We start from the raw sequence: 20,874 nt of genomic DNA, 5'->3' as shown, positions 1-20,874 counted from the left end.
TGGATAAGACTGGCATTACCATGTTGATTAGTTGTGGAGACATGCTCACCAAAATGGTGGGTCCCCTTGGACTGTTTAGAAAGGGTTTCATCTGACTTTTTACCAGATATAGACACTGGTAGTAATCCTCCTCCGTGCAACAGAGTGCTTCCTAAATGGAAGGATGATTATATCAGCTATGGGGCAAAGAGTGTTGTGTAGCAATAGAGGGAGCTCTTGTCTTTGAGTTATAATGTTGTGTTGGGCTTTCGTATGTTTGTTTATTTCCTGTCTGTCTGTCTCTCTTGTTCTCCCTACTGTGCTGTAATGTTTATGTTGGAAAGCCTGGAACAGAAGGCAATTTCCAGTATTTGATGACCCAAAGCGATCATTACTGAGAACCTGACAGTATCATCACCTGTTCTATAAAGAAAAGAGAAAAAATGCTAAATTAAAGATTTTCCAACATGTGCCTTAAGGCACTTAAGACAACCAGGAGCTATGTTGACTTATGACAGGTATGTGCATGGGCACTTCAATGTTCGGAGGGTCACCTTTTGAAACAGATTCACGAAAAATGTGTCCACAGTTTTACAATGACTCACAATGCAACACAACACAGAGCCAGTTGAGTAAGGCTCTTATGGCAATTGACAGCTTTTTCTCTTTTTCAGCATTTTATGCTACTGGGATTATTATTAGACCTCTAATAGAGATCTACTGAATTCACTATGAACAAGTGAATTACATTTCTGCAATTTCTTTAAATTCAGATACTTCTCCTTCTGCCATTTGCATAACTTTCTTCAATATCATCTGCCAACAAGTGCAAATAAACTGTAGGTTTGCCAAGCTGAAATCCTGGAAGTTGAATCCCCAGTAGTTTCTCCTCACTCGCTCTAAGAAAGGGAATGTAGACTAGAAGGAGGCTGGAAGGTGGGTGTAGACAGGACACTGGTCTTATGTCTTATCAGGGAGAAAACACAGACACATCACTAACACATCTCATTCCTACTCTCTGGCATAGTCCCCTGTCATGTATGTTTCAGACAAGCACAAAAAAGGTTTTTGTAGCATAATTTAGTTTGTTTTCTCCATTGGTCCACCTCATAGTAACGCTGACAGTTATTCCTTTATTTACACTCCTCTGATTGAAATTGTGACAGCATTTGCTCCATGTCTGTGCTGTTTATTTCCATTCTGCTTATACACACTTCTTTATGCAGAAGATGACTGGATCCTGCACAGACCACCTGGATTTTGCTTCACTGTCGAAGTCAGGGATTTGATGACTGTGATACATACGTTCCATAGTGGTTTGAGGGTTAAACATAAAGCAGTGACATCAGCCAGTGATAGGAGCCAGATGGGAGCAGTTTGGGAAGGGGGGCAGGTTTGGAAGGGGAGAAAGAGGGCAGGTTTGGAGAGGGAGAGTGGGAGAGTATTTTGGACTGCTTCTCATTTGGGCTGGGATTGCAGGGGATTGGATTTCCCTCTTTCAGTCCTGAGCTGCTAACTTCAATCTCAGCAGCTGGACCTCTCACCATCTCTTTTCCCATCAGCCCTAAGAGACGAGGAGAAACCTCTGCCTGGCAGAGCATAACAGGAGCCCTGCCTGAAGAACATGACTGGCACACACGTGTGAAGCTGACAAGTTACCTTCTATCTCTTCTTCAGCTCAGGGGTATGCAATGAGGGGAAACTGTGCATTTTGCAAAAAGCCTAAAAATACGGCGAAAGGCGTAAAAACGTTTAGCTATTTTATTTTAGTATTAATACTAAGTATGGGTGTTGCACATATTTCAAGAACAGCTTATTGACCTTTACTTATTACAATATATATTAATACAAAGAGGGAACTACACTGCCTTTTACTGCAAATATGTACTAAGACAGATAGCATGCAGGGTGACAAAGTGAGATGCAGTGTGTAGCATTGTATATAAAGGGTAGACAGTGAAGTAATGTAATATGGGGCACTGCAGGATAAGAGAGAGTAATGAAGTGATGTGTTCTTACTAACACATAATTAAAGTCATAATGCAGGATTATAGAGGCAATATACGCAGGCTTGCATGGTGGGATGCAGAGTAATTCAGTTCAGAAAGGCAGTGTTAACTCATAACAGTGAGCATTAGAGATATAGAAGATAGACACAGCATAAGGCAGATTGCTTTTATACTATGCAGCAGTAAAGAATGTACAGTAATATAAAATCATAGTATAAGGCACATTGCTTTTTTTTTCATACCGAGCAGTAATAAAGAATCTAACATAAATTAGTACTTTGTGATTAAGATAAAATGCATGATAGACACTGAACTTGATTTTTAAAGACTTGAGCAAAGTTTGAGCTGTTGCTGATAGCCGTGTACTAGATAACCTGTTTCACTTGAAAGTGAAGTGTGAATGGTTGTCTGGGGAAACTGCTTAAATTATGCTGTTGTTTCATTTCCATTGATCCAAATAAACCCCTATGTGTTAATGATTAACAGGCATACCGCTGGAGACTTGTGCAGTTATGTGTATACTGTGGGTCCCCCAATGCCTTTCTAGTGTGGGTGTGTCCGGGTAACTAGGAATGGGGTCACGCTATTGCATGATAGTAAAATGCAATCTCCCTTTATGGTGCTGGTGTTATCTTGTTCACTGATCTGCTGCTTTTTGTCTGATCACGCCAATTCACTGTTGCCTCTTTGTCCGTGCTGTAATGTTATGCTGCTTTTGGTGACGTTTTATATTCCAATTTATTCTACATGGCTTCAAGTGAAGATTTTTCTGTCAAGCTAGAATCACTTTTTCCACAGCAATTCTGATACTGGTTTATAATTACTATTATGTAATGCCTGTGCTGATTTTCCACATTTGTGTTTTAAGTCATTTATATGCATATTAATGTGTGTGTTTTTGTATACGCACTGTAAGTGGCCATGTCCATTTTGGGTATGCTAGGCATTTAAGCTTGTGTAATAAGTACTATACTGAACTCTGTTAGTCACTTGTATCCTGGATTTAGGAGCTGTTACAGCAATAGCCCACTTGGTCCCATAGAAGTAGTTTGTGGCTGTCCAATTGATGCTGTCAGCAAATGGAGAGACATACATTGCCTCCGGAATGTAATAATAATATTACACATAATATTGGATTTCAATTTAGGAAACAGAGAGAGTGTAGGATCCCTAATGATTTACATCTTTTAGTAGAGTTGACATTATTGAAACCAAAGGGATTGCATGTCAGCAGGATTAGATTTAGGGAGCTATACAAACCACCTTAGAAAGAGAGGATTATATGGATGGTCATAAACTTATGATAACTGCCTGGAAAGTATGATTCCCTACAGGAAATACCCCTTCATCATAATGCCAGGACACAGGTGTAATGAAAAGTCAGTTGCAAGTTATATATTTTTCAAATGTGTGTGGAGCCGGGCAGACTGAACCACCCACACACTCTAATCTCACTGCTTTCTACATCGCTAGAATAATTCTTCAATGACCATTGGATATAATTAATGGCAGACATTTTTATCGGCTGTTATTTACTCATATGTTCATGTACTTTTCATACAATGATCTTGATTTAGTAATTACTTTTTATAGGCTATCTAACACCCAAAGGGCTCATATACATGGGCATTTGTCACATGCATTTTTTTCTGCATTTTGTAGTTGTGCTTACAAACATTTGAGCACTTTGTGCTAACCTGTGTCTACCTTTAGTGACAACTTGCACATCCCTAATTTAACCGAACATTAATTCAGGTTTGTGTGATCTATAAAAACAATTCAACAATTCTGTAATCCAGATAGTTGTGATTCATAAGCAGTAATCAATAATTTCAATAATGTAAGTAACTATAATAGAAGAAGCATGCAGTCAGTTAGGACTTAGTGAAGTCAGAAATACTAATATTTGTTTTAGACCAGCATTGAATCCATTAGATAAGCATGAGATCCAAGCAACTAGAACTTCCAGTGGTAGTCACCATATCTCTCAGTCCAGTTTTCACTTATTTGACCTTTTTAGTGCCCTGAATTACCATCTTACTTTACACAAGGCTTGTATAACCAATACTTAATTTACTTAATAGTCAATTTCTACTTACAATGAAAATATTGTTGGGTGGTATATACTGTATAAACCTCTTTTGAGGTTTCACACACTGCACATAACCATTTACTACCACAGTTAAGCAACACAAGTATATAAAGTACCCAAAATGTTTTGGATAGAGTAGGGAATGGTAAAAACCTATGGTAAAAACCCATTTATTTTTACTGTCTGTATCCCATTGGGAGAATTTCCCTTCACTTCCTGCTCAAAGACACAACAGAAATCTAGAAGAAATCTCTCCAAATTAAGGGGAAATCCTAACACAGTTTGTCACCAGAAAAGGTGTCCCCATTGGAAAATTTCCCTCACCTATAACATTTTGGATTTCCCATGGCTTTCTTTCCCAGTGCCATCGGTGAGATGAAGCCCAGCATTAATGTAAATAGAAATACAGACAACAGATAGCAGATTGTGACACCATTTGCTAGATAAAGATATTGCATTCATACGGTATGAATGCTGAGCAAAAGCAATGGAATCAGCACATATGATATATAAATCATATGGCTGATGTGATTAAGTAATTGTGGTGTGCATAGATGGAATTCAAACAGCAATCGTTATGGGCTGGTTTTCCGTACAGTTTTCCATTGCAGAAAATCCTTAGCACTGGTAAAAAAAACAGCAGTTATATTTCAAAAATCGCGCCTATCGTACTAGCATCATCAACCAAGTCTGCATTTGCTCAAGTCTGTTTGGCAAAAAGACCACACCCATAGTAGTACATTTGCCCTGGTAATATCATATGGGTCTTGGAACACACAAAATGACAGTGGTAGAAACTAATGGCACCGATTACCTGGTTGAATCATGGACCATTAATATTTTATTATGAATTAACAATTAATACAAACAAATTAATAAAATTAATTATTATTGTGATAAAATAAAAATGAATAAAAAAGAATAAAGCAGTTAATAGTACTACATACAAATATGATAATCCTTATTCAGGTTGCTTAAGATTTGTAGTGCTCTTGCAAGGGGCTTCGAAAAAACTTTCAGTGATTTTATAAAACACTAACAATCCTAACACAGTGGCAAAACAAACCTATCACAGCTGACTGATGCAGACAGGAAAGGTAACTAGATACCTGTTTTCTTAAAGCAGAACTCCAAACTAAAGTCTTTTTTTAATTTAGTTATGACTACAGTAGAGTGGGGGCTGGAACCAGTGTCAGGTTTATGGTTTATATTGCTGTCTTTGTCCCACATTGGGAAGATTTCCTCTCACTTCCTGTTCCAGTGACACAAGAGTAAGTATGGAAATATTGCAAATAAATGCAAAGAAAGTATTTGGAAGGGCCAACTTTTATCAACTCTAATAACAAGACTACTTTTATTGCTGTCTGTTCACCTTGGAGAGCTTGAGCTCATTTTATATTTCTGTGATATGACAGAAAGTGATAGGAAATGCCCAGGAGGGTTAGAAGGGTTAAATAGTGCTGAACATGTTTTCATACCCTTTAAGTAATACCCTGTAAGGATAGTGGTTGGAGCCAAGCAAATCATGACACTTTTCCCCAGTTGCCAACTTTTCATCTAAAACTGCTAGATTATACACCTGGACTAACTAGCCTAGTATATAAATAATATTGAACAGCTTGCCTACAGCTGTATCAGGTTCGACAACCTTTATCTGTGCAATATTTGGATTGGACACCATTAATTCTAATCTACAGATTAGATTTTAGGCAGAGGGCTATGGTGCCCTACTGAGAGTTAGTAATATTGCCTGTCCCTGCATAAATTCTATTATTGATAAAGGTCAGTGCATCCACAAAACTGCAAGATGCATGCCTTGCCAAGCTGTAATTGTACATGGCATCATTTTAATACTGTATAGAAAATTTCGCTTCAAAACAGGTTAAATGAATGCAGCAGAATAATGGGTCTCAATGTATCTTAAACCAACACCTGCTTATTTAGGACAGATAATAGAAGAGTCAGCAACATAACTAGTTCTTTTAAATATGCAGAAATACAAGATCTTTATAAAAACTGTATATATGTCAGCAGCATAGAAGTAGTTGTTAATCTGTAGAAAGTTACATAGTTACATAGTATTTGAGGTTGAATAAAGACACAGGTCCATCACGTTGAACCTTTGTATGTCTGTGTGTGATTGTGCGTGTACCACATATTGTTCATATTATCTTTCCCAGTGGGGTTAATGCAGTTCCCTTTCCTTTTTGGAGTGGCTGACGCAGGGAATGCAGTAGCTTTCCATAAATGGAGAGTTTTCAGGAGCAGTGAAATGCTGGCAAAAGATACAGACAGAGCAGCCCTGTATCCTAGACACCTCTGATAACTCCTTAGTTGCCAGAACAGTGCACAGCAAATACATGAGTACAGTAGCCAATACTACTTTAAAGCCCATAGAATTAAGTTCAGGCAAATTGATCCTCTTTAAAAAAAAAAAGGGGTTGAGTTATGGAGATGGTCGCTTGGCCATATCAAGTGATTTGTGGAGTTATCCCATTGTCCTAATAACTAGATGGATTTTTCAGTGTATCTGATTAAGGCTTTTCTATCATTGCCATCACTACTTGGCACTTAGAAAACTGTACAAATGTATTGGCAGCTCACGCAATGTATGTGATCTCAAGGCTTCAGGAGCCCAGATGATTTGCGCAATACTCCACTTAGGTCATCCCTGGGCTTCTATGCAGCACTAGCATCTGTTAATCTGCAAGATGTGTAAATGTAAGTGTATCTTTATCCCACCAGAGGACAGTACAACCTATGCTCTAACACAGGGGTAGGCAACCTTGACACTCCAGCTGTTGTGGAACTACAAGTCCCATGAGGCTTTGCAAGGCTTAACACTTCCAGATGGGAAATAGCAGAGCAAACAGATAAGGTGTATTTTAAGAATTTGTTCTAAGAAATATGCAGTTTCCAACATACTGAAAGAGGTTTTTGCATTTATACAGAAGTGGACTTCGTGGTTTTACCCCTCTGTAGGAGTAGAAACTCTGGGATTAAAGCTGAACTCTGGGGGCAAATTAAAATCTACTCTTCTAGTGGGACTCCCCTAGCTTTGCAAGGGTTAAATGCTCATTATTTTAATTATTTATTTTTTGTCTAGGGTACCAATCAATAGCAGCTTTAGTTACCTTATCCCTTGCTCCCCTGGCAGTCAGCGCATTCTTCTTCCCTCTGACGCTCTGGGATGAGGGCTAGCCCTTGGCCCCCTCATTTACAATGCAACACTGCTGGTCCTGCATTGTATGTGATGTCAGAGTGCGACCAATGGAAAGTGCGCCATAGAGAAGAGGCTAAGAGGGACTGGTCACACAGAGAGGAGGAGCCTGTGAGAGCCATGGATAAGGTAAGTAAAACTGCACTTAAAGGTACCTTAAACAAAATGACCATTTAATCCTTGTAGTGCCTGGGGAGCAAGAGTAGCTTTGAATTTGCAGCTTTAAATTACTTAGTTCAATGGCAGTTATGATTGCTGGCTTGTTGACTTATGCATATGCAACTATAAGCATTAGTGCTAAAAATACACCAGTGATAAAGTATCACCGATGTACAGTTAATAGATGTCAAAACTGCTAAAAGTGTCCACAGAGGCACTATCCCTAATCAACTGTATCCATCATCACAAGCAAAAAAAAGAAAAATCAACATACTCGCAGGGTGAGGGTCTGCCTCCATGTTGTCATATGGAAGAGTCAAAATGATTTTTCAACCTTTGTAAATATGATAGTACTCTTTAAAGTACTCTGTAAAGCCAAATTACTTTTTGATAGAATGTAGAATAGTTGCCACTTCTGGCAGGTTTTGCTGCCAGCTGTGCCCCCTTTGGGGAGATTTAACCTCATTATGTGTTCTGGTGACCATTGTCATATTCCCAACTTACTGAGATGGGATTGAGGGCCACTTTATAGCACTAAGTATACTACTCAATAATATGACTGGTAACGCCTTTTTTTTCACCGCAACCTTTCCTTTATACTTATTTTTTTTTAAACACAAAATGCAATAATTTAATGGTTGGATGAAAGATTTAAAGTATAACTAAAAGCAAACTTTTTTAAAGATTTGGATAGAGAGAACAACTGTCCTGATCACCAATGTCACCAGGAATGAAAGTGAGGCTAAATCCAAAACAGAAATAGAGAATCAATCTTCCAGAGAGGACAACTATTACCATGACAAGTGTCTAACAGGAGATTTTGCTCATATTGGAAAGATATCCTCTCACTTCTTATGTAGTATACAGGACAGGAAGTCAAGGCAAATAATAACTATTTTTTTTTAGACGTCTATACATGAGAAGTAAAAGAGGGATAACTGAGGAAGGAGAGACAGATTGATTTACCGTATTTTTTGCTCCATAAGAATCACTTTTTTCCCCCCAAAAGGGGTGCAAAAATGTCTGTGCATCTTTTGGAGCGAATCCCTATTGCCAGACGCCCGGGACATGTAGTTTCGGGCGCCAGGCAAGTATTTTTTTTGTACATTCGGCCCTGCTCCGGACAAGCAGAGCTAAATGTACAGTGGGAGCCGCTGCTCGTTTAAAACAAGTGATCTAATCAGATCACTTGTATCAAATCGAGCGTCAATCGTGTCCGGGGCCCCCCCATCGTGGTTTTCGGGGTCCCCCGCTCCTCTGGGGGACCCGTGACCACGGTATAGGAGCTCACCATAGAGCCTGTAGAGCAGACGTGCGTTCTTCGTCTGCTCTGTGTGATCACTGAGACTGTGGTGCTGTAATCACAGCGCCACCCTACCCTCCCTGCGTCCTATGGTCAGGTGTGTCTAATGGAGAGCAAAATACGGTAGTTCTGAAAGAAGGACAGTCCCTTGAAATGAGTGATGCTTAAGAGCTTTAATAAAGATGAGAGAAAAACAAAACTTCAGTTGTCCCTGGAAGAGGAATAGAGGAGAAATGTACTAATTGTTTTGGTGACAACTGTCTAAGAAGGGATTTCCCTTACTGAGCCTGAATGGGCAAAGTGACAGGATTTCTTAAATGAAGCTGGCCATCTGTGTACATGGGAGTTTAAACCTTTTCCTTGGACTGGACTGTCATTCCAGAAATAGTTTCAGCTCTAGATGTAAAGAATGTGTGATCAGATCAGGAGAAAAAGATAAAGGGTTTATATTTGTACCAAACTTTCTACTATGAGATTTATTCTGTGACTTTTTGACTCAAAGCCCACTTGAAAGCATGACTATGTGCCAATTTCTGCTTTAAGAAAGTTGTTTTTGCATAGCTGTGAAAGCAGGATTAATCCCAAAAGGTTACAAATCTTTCCATGACCCCCTCACAAGCATTTTTTTTTTGGTGTTATCATCATAGTCAAATGATACGAGGAGACTCCCAGTGGGTCCTTTACACATGTTGATAGAAGGTAAAGGCATGCTCTGCGTATCACTCACAAATATGGTACTTCTTGCCCCTCCTGCTTTCCATCACACACAGCTGTGTATGGGACACTGCTTGTGTAACATGTCCATCAAAGGAGAGAGGACAAAACCAGACCACCAGGAGTTTGTTTAATGGAAAGCCTCCCCAGCTACTTAGTTCTTCCCTGTAATCAGCAGAAAACATTAAATACAGAGCACTGGCAATCAACATTTATGCTGTTATATGACATACAGACAAGCAGTTTACAGAATAAATCGGTAAAACTGGTAAACCTGTCTACATTGTATATGGGGTACTGTTCTAGGTTACTGTGGTAGCCCCAACTATGGTCACTAAGGAGCTGATTTATGAAAACCTAAAAAAAGAAATTTAGAACAATGGTAGAGCTATTGTCCATAACATCCAATCACGGTTCTTTCTTCATTTTCCCAAAGGAATAATTATAAAACTGATTATTTGCTGGGGGTAAAAGCTGCCAACTGATATTACACTATTGTGGACTTTGCTTTGTTCATCCTACAAAACGTGTACATTTATTCTGTGCAAATGGGGGCAAAAGCTATAAGTATATTTTCTTTCCAGGTTGAATGTAATTAATTCATAAAATTAGCATTATGGCCACTACTTATTTCTAGGGATGCACCAACATTTCAGCCAGAAATGGTACTAGGGGCAAAATGCTGACAGTAGCATAACGGCCAAAAATGCAGAAATGAGTGTTTGTAAATAACTGAGGACATAGTGTGCTTACTGTGTCCCCAGTTATGAATAAAAAGGAAGTGCTATACATCACTTCCTGTTCATTGTTGATTGTGGACATATTAACTCATACTATTTCCACAGTTTTTGAATGAACAGAAGCACTCAGTATTGAGGCTTCCTATTTATTCATAACGGGCTGCAGAAAATTAGATTTAGGACTGTGTCCTCAGTCTCCTTTTCTATTTTAAAAGGGAAATATCAGGGGTCTGATAGGGGCCTAATATTTCCCCAAAGCCCCTAACAGTAAATATAAAATAATATTAATAACAATAATAATAATAAAAATTAAAAAATAATTTAAAATATTTGAAAAAGGTTGACAACATTTTTATTTTCGGTTTCGGTCACAAAATGTATTTTCGTTGTATCCCTACTTATTTCTTAAGGTCCTCCCCTCCATCTAGTGGCCATAAAGTAGCATTTTCACTATATTACATTTGACCTGGAAAGAAAATATACTAATAACATGTGATTTGGCCTATTCGCACAGAATTAATGTATATGGCAGTTTTGCAGGATGAATGGCTCTACAAAATTATACATACACCTCTTCAAGTATATGTAAACCTAACATTGATTGTTTAGTATGTTTAGCATCATCACTCACTGTTTAAGGTTGTCTTGCAAATCATTTTGTTTGTGGCAAAGTTTCTTACCTGGAAATCCTGCCAGTAACCCCACTTCCTGCTTTAGACTGACAATTCTAAGCTGTTGCCTTGCAATTAACAGAAGACATTGTCAGCCTGCTGTGCACACTTCTTCAGTTAAAGTAGAATTAAAGTCTTTTTTGGGACATATATCTACTGCTAGTAAGCCGTAGATATTTGCCCCAACATTAATAAAAAAATAAATACAAAATTGGCAAATACCAACTAACTTACCTGTGTCAGCGGCGCTCGCTCACGCTGCAGAAGTCACGGCTCCCAAATGCTGTGATTTTCTGTACTTTTTAAAAGCAACGACTTTGTTCTTTTTTGGAGGCTGCTGAAAGAGGTAAATGTGAGCTTAAGTTTGGATATACACAGTGCAAACAGACACATGGGCCACTAATTGACTATAGGGACAATTTATCAAATCTGGAGCAGTTGCCCACCAATCAGTTTCTCTTTTCAGCTTTTTCACTTTGAAACTAAAAGATAGAAGCTGATTGGTTACCATAGGAAACTTCTCCAGATTCTGTCAGCTCCAGTTTTGATACATTCCCTTCAGTGTACTTTGATTGTATACGGTTGGTAAATAAGCTTTGATGTAACAACCCAAAGCAGTTATTACTTAGAAGCCCCATCTTTGGAATGTAAAATTCTGCCCACCTCTACCTACAAATAAAGTTTTGCTTTTAAAATTGTTCTATCTTATATTACAATCTATCTTTACACATCAATATTAACATAAGATAAATGTAACTTGAAACTCTAACAAAACTAGACCCCTCTCAAAATGTATGTCCTCTTAATCCTTTAGGTTGATGCATTTGAAAGCATTTGGAGTGTATATACCCTGTAAATATTTCTTTCTATTTTTATACAGGATTTTTCTCACAACCCCCAATGGCTATAGTTGGGTGGTCCCCAATGTAAATTAAAGAGAAGTTTAGAAATATCTAACTTTTAATCCCACTAATGTATTGAATTAACATCCCAAGCAGCTGAAAGGTTACATGAACAGCTGTCCCATACCAATGTTTGCCTAAAGGATTGAGACTGATGACATAACTTGGTATGGTGGAGTGCTTCAACCAAACAAAAGTTTAAAAAATGTTTTTGTTGTGAACACAGAGCTATGTAGCTGGATTATTATTGTTTGATTGTGCAATATTTTTGCTTCGGCAAACTGGGGAATTTGATATTTCATCAAAAACATATCCTTTATAACTATACAATTTCATTTTTGCTAATCAGAAAAATAAGTGTTAAAGAGGTTAGGGGTTAGAGCACCTTCAACCATTATCAGGTTTATAATTTTTTGCTATTTGTGTCTCCACTGAGTAGAAACACCATCACTAGTAGTCATGGTGACCATTTTCTCCAAGACAAAAGTGATGAAGTACTCAACATTTAGAATGTGTCTCCTGAAGATGAAGAGTGGAAGTACCCATCATCCAGGGAGAACACCTGTTCCAATTACAAATGTCAGATGTAGGATTCTGACTTACTTCCTGTCATGTCTCTGGGACAGAAAGTAACAGCTAATGTCCCCAATGGGGGTACAGACAGCTTTAAAACCCATTAGACGTTTTAACCCTTCCAAACTGTATCCAAACTTAATAAACTTTTGCCTGGTATTTAACTTAAAATCATGTTTCTGATTTATAAATATAAAATGTTATACTATAAAATAAGTAACGCTAACCATGCGGATAATATTTTTTTCAAAAATTTTAATAATTAGCAATATTGTACCAGTGGTACAATATACTATTGGTACCAGGTTATACCTCTGGTGCTTTTTCAATTCCCAATTCAATTATAACAGTAAGCTGGCATAGCAACTGCAGTTTATCAACTTGCTTCTCTGTTGTACGCTTGAATTTAAAGTGGATCTTTACTCCAAGTATGGTCCCCTTATTTATTGCAGGCCCCTCCCCATTCTGCAACTGCTGCACAAATGTAAAACATCGGCTGAAATCCGCACATCGGCTGAAATCAGCCGTACATCGGCTTGCTTCGCGTGGCTTCGGGTCGGCCGAACATGCTCAGCATGTCCGGCCGACCCAAAGTGCAGGAGGAGTTCGACTCAGCCGATCCAACATCTGGATCAGCTGAGCCAAACCTGCGGCAGGCTTCTCACTGCTGTTCGGGCTATTCTTATAGATGCCGAACAGCAGTGAGTGAATAGCCGAATGCCGCTGAGCGGCATTCGGCTCGGCTGTTCTGCTCGGTCCCTCAGAAGGACCGAGCAGAACAGAAAAAGAGTGAAAAAAGTAAAAAAAAGTAAATAGAAAACGATTGTGCGGAGCTAGCAGTGACAGCTAGCTCCGCCCAATAGTTTCCTATTGTCCGGCGGCTCTGCTGCTGTAAAAAAAAAACGAAAAAAATTCCCCCATTGAAAAGCATTGGGACATTACTATTGGCTAATTCAATTTGCAATAGCCAATAGTAAACTAGCATTGTACCCGCCCTCTGCTGATGGACCTGATGGGGAACTGCAGCAGAGGGCGGGTACAATGCTTGTTTACTATTGGCTATTGCAAATTGAAATAGCCAATAGTAATGTCCCAATGCTTTTCAATGGGAAAACATTTTTTTTTTTCTATTCTGACATCGCTCGTGTCAGAATAAAGAAAAAAAAAAGACACAGCGGTGTTTCTCTCCTTGGCGGCCGGGAGCAGGAGACTCCCGGGCCGCCAGGGAGAGTTAGCTGTTTGGAGATCAGTGTCCCTGGTTAGCAGGTAACCAGGGACGGTGATCTCTCTGAAAGTGACCGCAGCCAGCCGTAAGATCACGGCTGGCTCCGCCCTGCTGTCAGAAGCAGGCTGTCGGCCGGCCAATGGCAGGCCGCTCGGCCAGCTTTGGCTTTCAGCACGGCATGCATATGCGTTCGGCTCCGCTGAGCCACTCGGCCATAATCGGGAGCGGTACGGGCTATTGTGAATAGCCCGTACAGCACCCCTTCGGTTCTACTGAACCGAAGGGGTCCAGGGCCGAAGCTAGCCGAAGGATCGGCCGAAGCTACGGCCAGATCCTTTGGCAGCTTCGTGAATAAACCCTCTAGGGTTGCCTGCATATACTGTACCTGCAGCAGCTTCCTAGTCCATGCTGTAATGGCTAAATGTTTGGCTGCTCTGACAGACAAAACTTCAGCTGAAGCTTCTTCACGCCTTCCTGCCTTGTGCACATTTCTATTGGCTAATGAGGCTGCCCATCATAGTGATAGGCCAATATGAATGTGTATGTGGAAGGCTCCTGTAGGTCTGTGGTCAACCATCTAGGCGCCTAGATTTTATACCGGCACTGCAGCAGTTTGTCTTTTCCCTATGACAGAGTTTCTATAGAAGATGCAAATATTAAAGTGCAGCTCAGAAATGGTTAAAATAATTTAATTCTGCTCTTATGGAAAAAAAAACTTTTATTATTTGCTGAGATTCTAGGATGAAAATGTGTCCAAAAGGAGCAATTGGGAGAGCTGAGATCTGAAGCCAGCTGAATAATAATAATAAAAAGCAGCTGTGCAAGAATAGCAGACCTTCTCCCAGCCATGGAGAAAAGATGGTCCTACAGCCCAGACCCATACTGACACATGTGCAATGAATCAGTCGTACTGTGGAACAGCTGGCTCCAGTCAGTACATCCCCCTGTCCCTTTGAATTTGACATTCTTCTGATCTTCTCATCTGCTTAGCACATTGCATTCTCATCCTTGAGTTGATGCACTGCATTTAAAATGGAGTAGAAAGAATGAACTCTGCACCTACAGAACAATGAGAACATATGGCTGTGATTTTAGGATCAAAAACGGTATTGCCGGGAAAATAGCAAGGTCCATAGTGCCAGTGTTGTTGTGTCTATCGCCTAAATTGTCATTTTTCATTGTTAGCTATACGCCCAGAATCTAGCACTTTCTATTATTCAAATATGATATAATTTATCTGGGGTTGTAGTTCATGTATGGGTGGCAGATTGCTTTTTGAATTGAAGCAAACATACATTATAGCCATATAGATTCATGACTATAGCTGTTACTGTTGAACATTACAAAAAAGTATTTTCAATGGGTATAAAGGTGAAGTTGGTTTTACCTAACCAATGAGATGAGTTTCAGATGTTATCACAACTATACACAGTTCACTCAACTCAGAAATACAGTGGTACCTCGGTTCATGAATTGAACCGAGGTACCCCTCGGTTCAATTCATGAACCGAGTGGTACCAACCAATTCGGTTCAAACAATTCCGTTCGCGAACAGGAAGTTCAGCAAAATTTTGCTTCTGTTCATGAACTCCGCTTCGGGTGATGAACACAACCGCAACCATTTTCCCTGCTCTGACACATGGTCATGGCTTCCTCTAGCCGAGATCACTGTCTGATCACAGTTTTATTCGGTTCACGACCAAATCGGTTCGCCACCAGAATCGAGGAACGAATTAAGTTCGTGAACCGAGGTACCACTGTATCAAAATATGACAAACCTGTCGCAAATTGGGTCCACTCAAATGGAGAATATGATGGAATAATGTTTAACCAGTGGGCACTTTCTGTGATAGACAAATTCAACCTCTGTCCCTTTTTGTAGGGAAAATTCACACCTTTGTGGTTTAGGTGTGGTGTATTGTGTGTGTGCTGGAGTTTACAAGCATTTTAGCTGCATTTTAAATGTCTTACTATTTTAACTCTAGGTCACGTGTGTTTTAATGAACTACTTGAAAGATGCTCCAAGCAGGATTTTTTTTAACACATCACACCTAAAATGCTCTGGTGTGAACGGGCCCCTAATCCCAATCCTTTCTAATTGGATGGCCTCAAATGTTAATAGGTAACCCTGTGATTTCGGAGGAGTGGGGCAAATTTTGAAAAGTTACGTTTTGTGCGTTATTTTAGCAGCCTATATCTATGGATCTAACAATCACTAGACATGTACATTTTATTAACAGCACACCATGTTGATGAATTTTTGGCCTTGGCTTATCAGAGTTTTATGCATACAATAGACTTTCTGCCAAAACAATTAACTTTGCTTCTAGTGGATGATGATGAAGTAGTCTGAGTGTAAATTAATTCTGCTTTTGTATCTTCACTCAGTTTTATATCATCACTCATATTCAGAACCACATATGCAATGTGGATAAATATTCCCCAGTGAATATTTTTTGGTTTCAAATGCAGTCACTGGAAGATAAAGTACTGCTGCACATTGCTTTTGGCCCATAGAAGTAAATTGAATCTGGCTCAGACAACATCCTGCTAATATGTAGTGCTAAAACTGCAGGGAATGGATTAGGAAAGAACCCAGCAAAGATAGATCATAATTTAATTTCACAGTTAAAAAAAAGGAATGCAACGTGTACATTATTATATTTTTATATCAATTGCCTTTTTAGCTAAAGTGTATGGCATATTGTTTTATTAACCGTAGATAGAGTGGAGAAGAATTAGACCTCTTTCATTATTGTCAGTGTACCCTCTCTGTGTCGCCTGACTGAATATCAATACAATTCAAGACAAGATGGTAAGGAGTGCCCTGCCCGTGAGGGCTTACAATCTAAAAGGGAGGGGCAAGTGATACTTGAGGAGGTAGCTGTGTGGGGGTGAACTGTTTGAGAATGTGATGGTTCAGTGGTTAGGTTAAGGTGGGATAGGCTTACCTGAAGAGATTAGTTTTTAGGGATCGTCTAAAGGCAGTCAGAGTGGGAGATAGATGGACAGGTTGGGATATAGAGTTCTAGAGGATGGGAGAGACTCTAGAGAAGTCCTGGAGGCGAGCATTGGAGAATGACGGAGCTGGAAAGAAGGAGGTCTTTGGAAGAGCGGAGGGAATGGTTAGGGTGATATTTTGAGACAAGGTTTGAGATATGTTCAGGGGCATAGTTGTGGATAGCCTTGTAAGTGGTTGTTAATATTTTGAATTTTATCCTTTGGACGAATGGAAGCCAGTGCAGGGATTGGCAGAGGGGGGTTGCAGACACTGAGTGGTTCGTTAGGAAGATGAGTCTAGCAGCTGCAACTGCACATATCGCACAACTGCACAAACTAAAAAAAGTTTTGGCTGGAGTTGGGCTTTTATGAGTTAAGTGAGATACCATGGCTTGTAAGACAGCAGCATGTAACAAAGGTTCTGCTTGTACACATCTGTCATTTCTACTGTATAAATATTTTAGCTTCTGCCTAAATATTGTAAATTAACTGTTGATTATGGAAAGTAGGAGAACTTAGTCATTGTTTATGCACAAAGCAATTCTAAGGAGCACTGTAGCCAGAAGAATAATGACCTGCCTGTATTGCTTCTCACTTACAAATAACTTTGATTGCACGGCATTAATTTCTAATTGATGTCCCCACAACTACTTAGATCCTATCGCAGCCCGCATATTTACTGATCATTGGAAGGATTATAAGATTTCAAAAACACACACACAGAAAGGTCTTATATCTAACCTACTAGTCTGATGTCAGATTTAGTACTTGACCACAAAGCATACACCTCTCTACATCCAACTAACTCATTGCCAAAGCTCGGAGGCTCCTAAAACTGAACTCTTGGCAAATGTAAAAGGCACAAGTTAATGCCCCTCTGTATTCATTATCACATCATTAAATCTATCTTGCTTTTGGCAAGCAGCGTAATTACCTGAATTTGACTTGGAATCAGCCTCTTGCAGTCCCAGTGCAGCAGAGCTCAGGGCAGGAGAGGGAAAGTGAGAAACAGTATAAGGAGCCAATAAGTTGTGCTGGAGTGCAAGGAACATTCTGATAGAAGGAGAGAACAGAGATGAGCTCATCACTATATTTCTTCACCTTCACTGTCTAGTCACAGGCTTGGGGCATGTCCATGACGTCCTGGGCTCAGATGAAGTGGGCTAAATTATGCTTTGGGTCCTTCAACCTCGAAGACTGAGAGGACATCTAATGGAATGTGAAAAGCAGTACAGCTGAGGCTAGCTCTGAATTGAAGGTAAATATTGCAGCAAAGGTTGCATATGACGTTATCTTTTACTAGGATATTTTTTAATTTTGACTAGAGTATTCATTTGACATAATAAGCTTCAAAAGGCTGACATTTGGATTTGATTTATTAAATTGTTACAGTTTCAAACGATGCCAGCATTTGAAATCTAATGTAAAAATATGTGTTCTTCATAAATCTTTTTTTTTTTTTTAAAGAAAACAAAAGTAGATTTTAAGTGTCTACAGTCAAACATTCCATATGCAATAAATTTCAAATATAAATTCCATTTTTCTTGCCACTTTCATACTTTCTTTATAAGGACATTCCTGGGCACACAGTGAACATGTGCAATTGATGACACATACCAGCCATTAATTTTTCTTTCCAGTCCCTGTAAATTAGATGTCCATTTTGAAAAGAGTGTTCTATTGGCCCTATACTATGAAGGCATTTCTAATTTGAGAAGTGTGAATGGTTTGTGTCGGCATGACTGGGCTGAGGTAATGTCACTGTCTGGCACAGGGATCAGGAACAAGGTGAAGTGACCGCATAAAGACGTGGCACTTGTGGAAGGGTAGATTTACTACTGCTTTTTTTTTTTTTTTTACTGTAAAATTCTGTTAACATTCATGTCAGAGACACCAAGAATAATCAACTGTGTTGGATTAAATTCAGATTGAACTGTAAACCCAGGCTATTAACTCTGCCCTACGCCAAAATTAAAACATGGCTGAAATTATTTAAGCAAGTTGGCTACTAATCTAGCCACTTAGGGGTGTTGCATGTGGTTTAAACTGGATAGATTGGAGAAGGGTTGGAAATGAAGCCTGTGCCCTTTGCTGGGAATGATTTCCCTTAATTTTTGTTCCAGGGTCGTTGGTCACTGAAAATGGCCAGCAGGGATACAGAAAGCAAAGAAAAAGCATTTTCAACCTAGAACTATTGTCAGGCTTTTACTGTTGTATATAATTCAACTGGGGAGATTCCCGCTCAGGTCCTGTCCCGAGTAAAATGCAGCAGGACTGGATTACCAATAAGCAAAATAAGCATGTGCTTAGGGCACCAACGGAAGGGGGCACCACAGAGTTTTCCCCAAGCTCTCATTCCTTTACCCTTTTGTTCTAAGGTAACCAATCTCACCTTCCCCTCTACATTCATCTATATTCACCGAGATCCAGCTGCCACAGCTTACCCCATTTATTTTACCTGCACCACAGGTCCTCTCTCTCCTGGTTGCACAGGTGCATTACCACCCCATAGACTTCTCCTAGATGGGAGACAAAGTTAGTCGAGCCTCACAGACTTCAAACCTTTTTTTCACTTTCAACACTCACTGTGTCTTGATGACGACAAAAAAAAACCTAACAGAGCAATGAACGCTACCCCATCAAAAGCTAAAAGGTGCAGGAAGCTGGGTTTTTTAAATTTCATTTGAGCCGCTCGGCCACGATCGGGAGCTGTTCTACTGAACCGAAGGGGTCCGGGGGCCGAAGCTAGCCGAAGGATCGGCTGAAGCTACGGCCAGATCCTTCGGCAGATTCGTGAATAGACCCCCTAGAGTTGCCTGCATATACTGTACCTGCAGCAGCTTCCTAGTCCATGCTGTAATGGCTAAATGTTTGGCTGCTCTGACAGACAAAACTTCAGCTGAAGCTTGTTCACGCCTTCCTGCCTCCTGCACATTTCTATTGGCCAATGAGGCTGCCCATCATAGTGATAGGCCAATAGGAATGTGTATGTGGAAGGCTCCTGTAGGTCTGTGGTCAACCATCTAGGCGTCTAGAATTTATACCGGCACTGCAGCAGTTTTGTCTTTTCCCTAATGAACCGAAGGGGTCCTGGGGCCGAAACCAGCCGAAGGATCGGCCGAAGCTACGGCCAGATCCTACGGCAGCTTCGTGAATAGACCCCATAGTGTGAAGCTGCTACTGCAGCTTACTATACCTGGAAATAAGCATACATTGTATATGATATTATGTGCATGTGTTGTGATATTGTGCTGGCAGTAGTTCTCTTATAATAAGTTCAAATACAATGTTTAATTCCTGGGACATAATGGACTAGGTGTGCATGGGTTCACATATTGTGGCACATTGTATTCTCATACAGTGATAGGTGATGTGCTGTTACCTATAGTAACAGCATTGTTGTAACATTGTGAAAAATGCTGGCCAGTTCCATATCCTGGCATAGTGATGTATACTACCCGTTCCATCTTCTGATACCCCCAATAATGGTGACACTGCCATATTTCATTTTAACATCATTTCTACCAGTGACTGCACTAAACAATTCTAGTTATCTTTTAAAGGGAATCTGTAATGGTATGTAATGGCCAATTTTAATTTAGCGGTTGAAATTGACTCTTTTTTTCCCCAACATTTACAATCTTTGTTTAACATCGAGCATGTAATACATGACAAGCATGATGCAGAGCACTATGGATTAGCCAAAAAGACGGCACAGCAGAACAGTGTGCTTCTGAGCTACCTCAGTCTAAATGAAACCTCATCTGTTTCGATATAAGTCAATGCACTGATGACTCATTGAGTTCTATAAATATCATACTTCTTTCAGTACAGCTGAAAAGGATACAGTGCTAACAAAGTAAAAAAATGTCTAGAGTTCTACTTGCTGGCTGGATAAAGACTACATAATATTAATATGCAATATTTCAGATCTGCCTGGCTAAAAAAGAAAGATATCTCAAAAATGTTAATATCATAGTTTTAATTTCAAATAAAAAAACAAAAAACAGAAAAAATATGTAGAAAATCACTATACATTCCCTCCCTTAAGAGATCTAAAACAACAACAGAAAGGTGTAACACAACAAAACAGAAATAACTAACACAATAAAACTGAAAGGTCTAACATTTATCAACCAGACTAAATGCTTAATTGTAATAAATAGCCAACGACAAAAATTGACATTTACAACTTGAGAATTGGCAATTGAAAAACGCTTCCCATTCTTTCTATGTATTACATACCCAAATATAAAGCACAAGAGGTTTGTAATTATAAACACTTAA

At 39.5% G+C, this 20,874-nt stretch overlaps 1 protein-coding gene across 1 annotated transcript in view; it reads left to right on the top strand.

Moving 5' to 3' along the window:
• The first annotated feature begins 1,452 nt into the window (after positions 1 to 1,452).
• Positions 1,453 to 20,874, top strand: part of COL6A3 (collagen type VI alpha 3 chain) — a 100,210-nt gene continuing 80,788 nt past the window's right edge. The window contains exon 1 of the mRNA XM_018559945.1: positions 1,453 to 1,663. The gene's annotated coding sequence lies outside the window, so the exon portion shown is untranslated. The remainder of the gene's footprint in view (positions 1,664 to 20,874) is intronic.

Source organism: Nanorana parkeri, unplaced genomic scaffold (genome assembly GCF_000935625.1).
Source record: "Nanorana parkeri isolate BGI_ZX_2015 unplaced genomic scaffold, ASM93562v1 scaffold423, whole genome shotgun sequence".
Taxonomy (NCBI): Eukaryota; Metazoa; Chordata; class Amphibia; order Anura; family Dicroglossidae; genus Nanorana; species Nanorana parkeri.
This window is presented reverse-complemented; position numbering and strand designations above follow the sequence as displayed.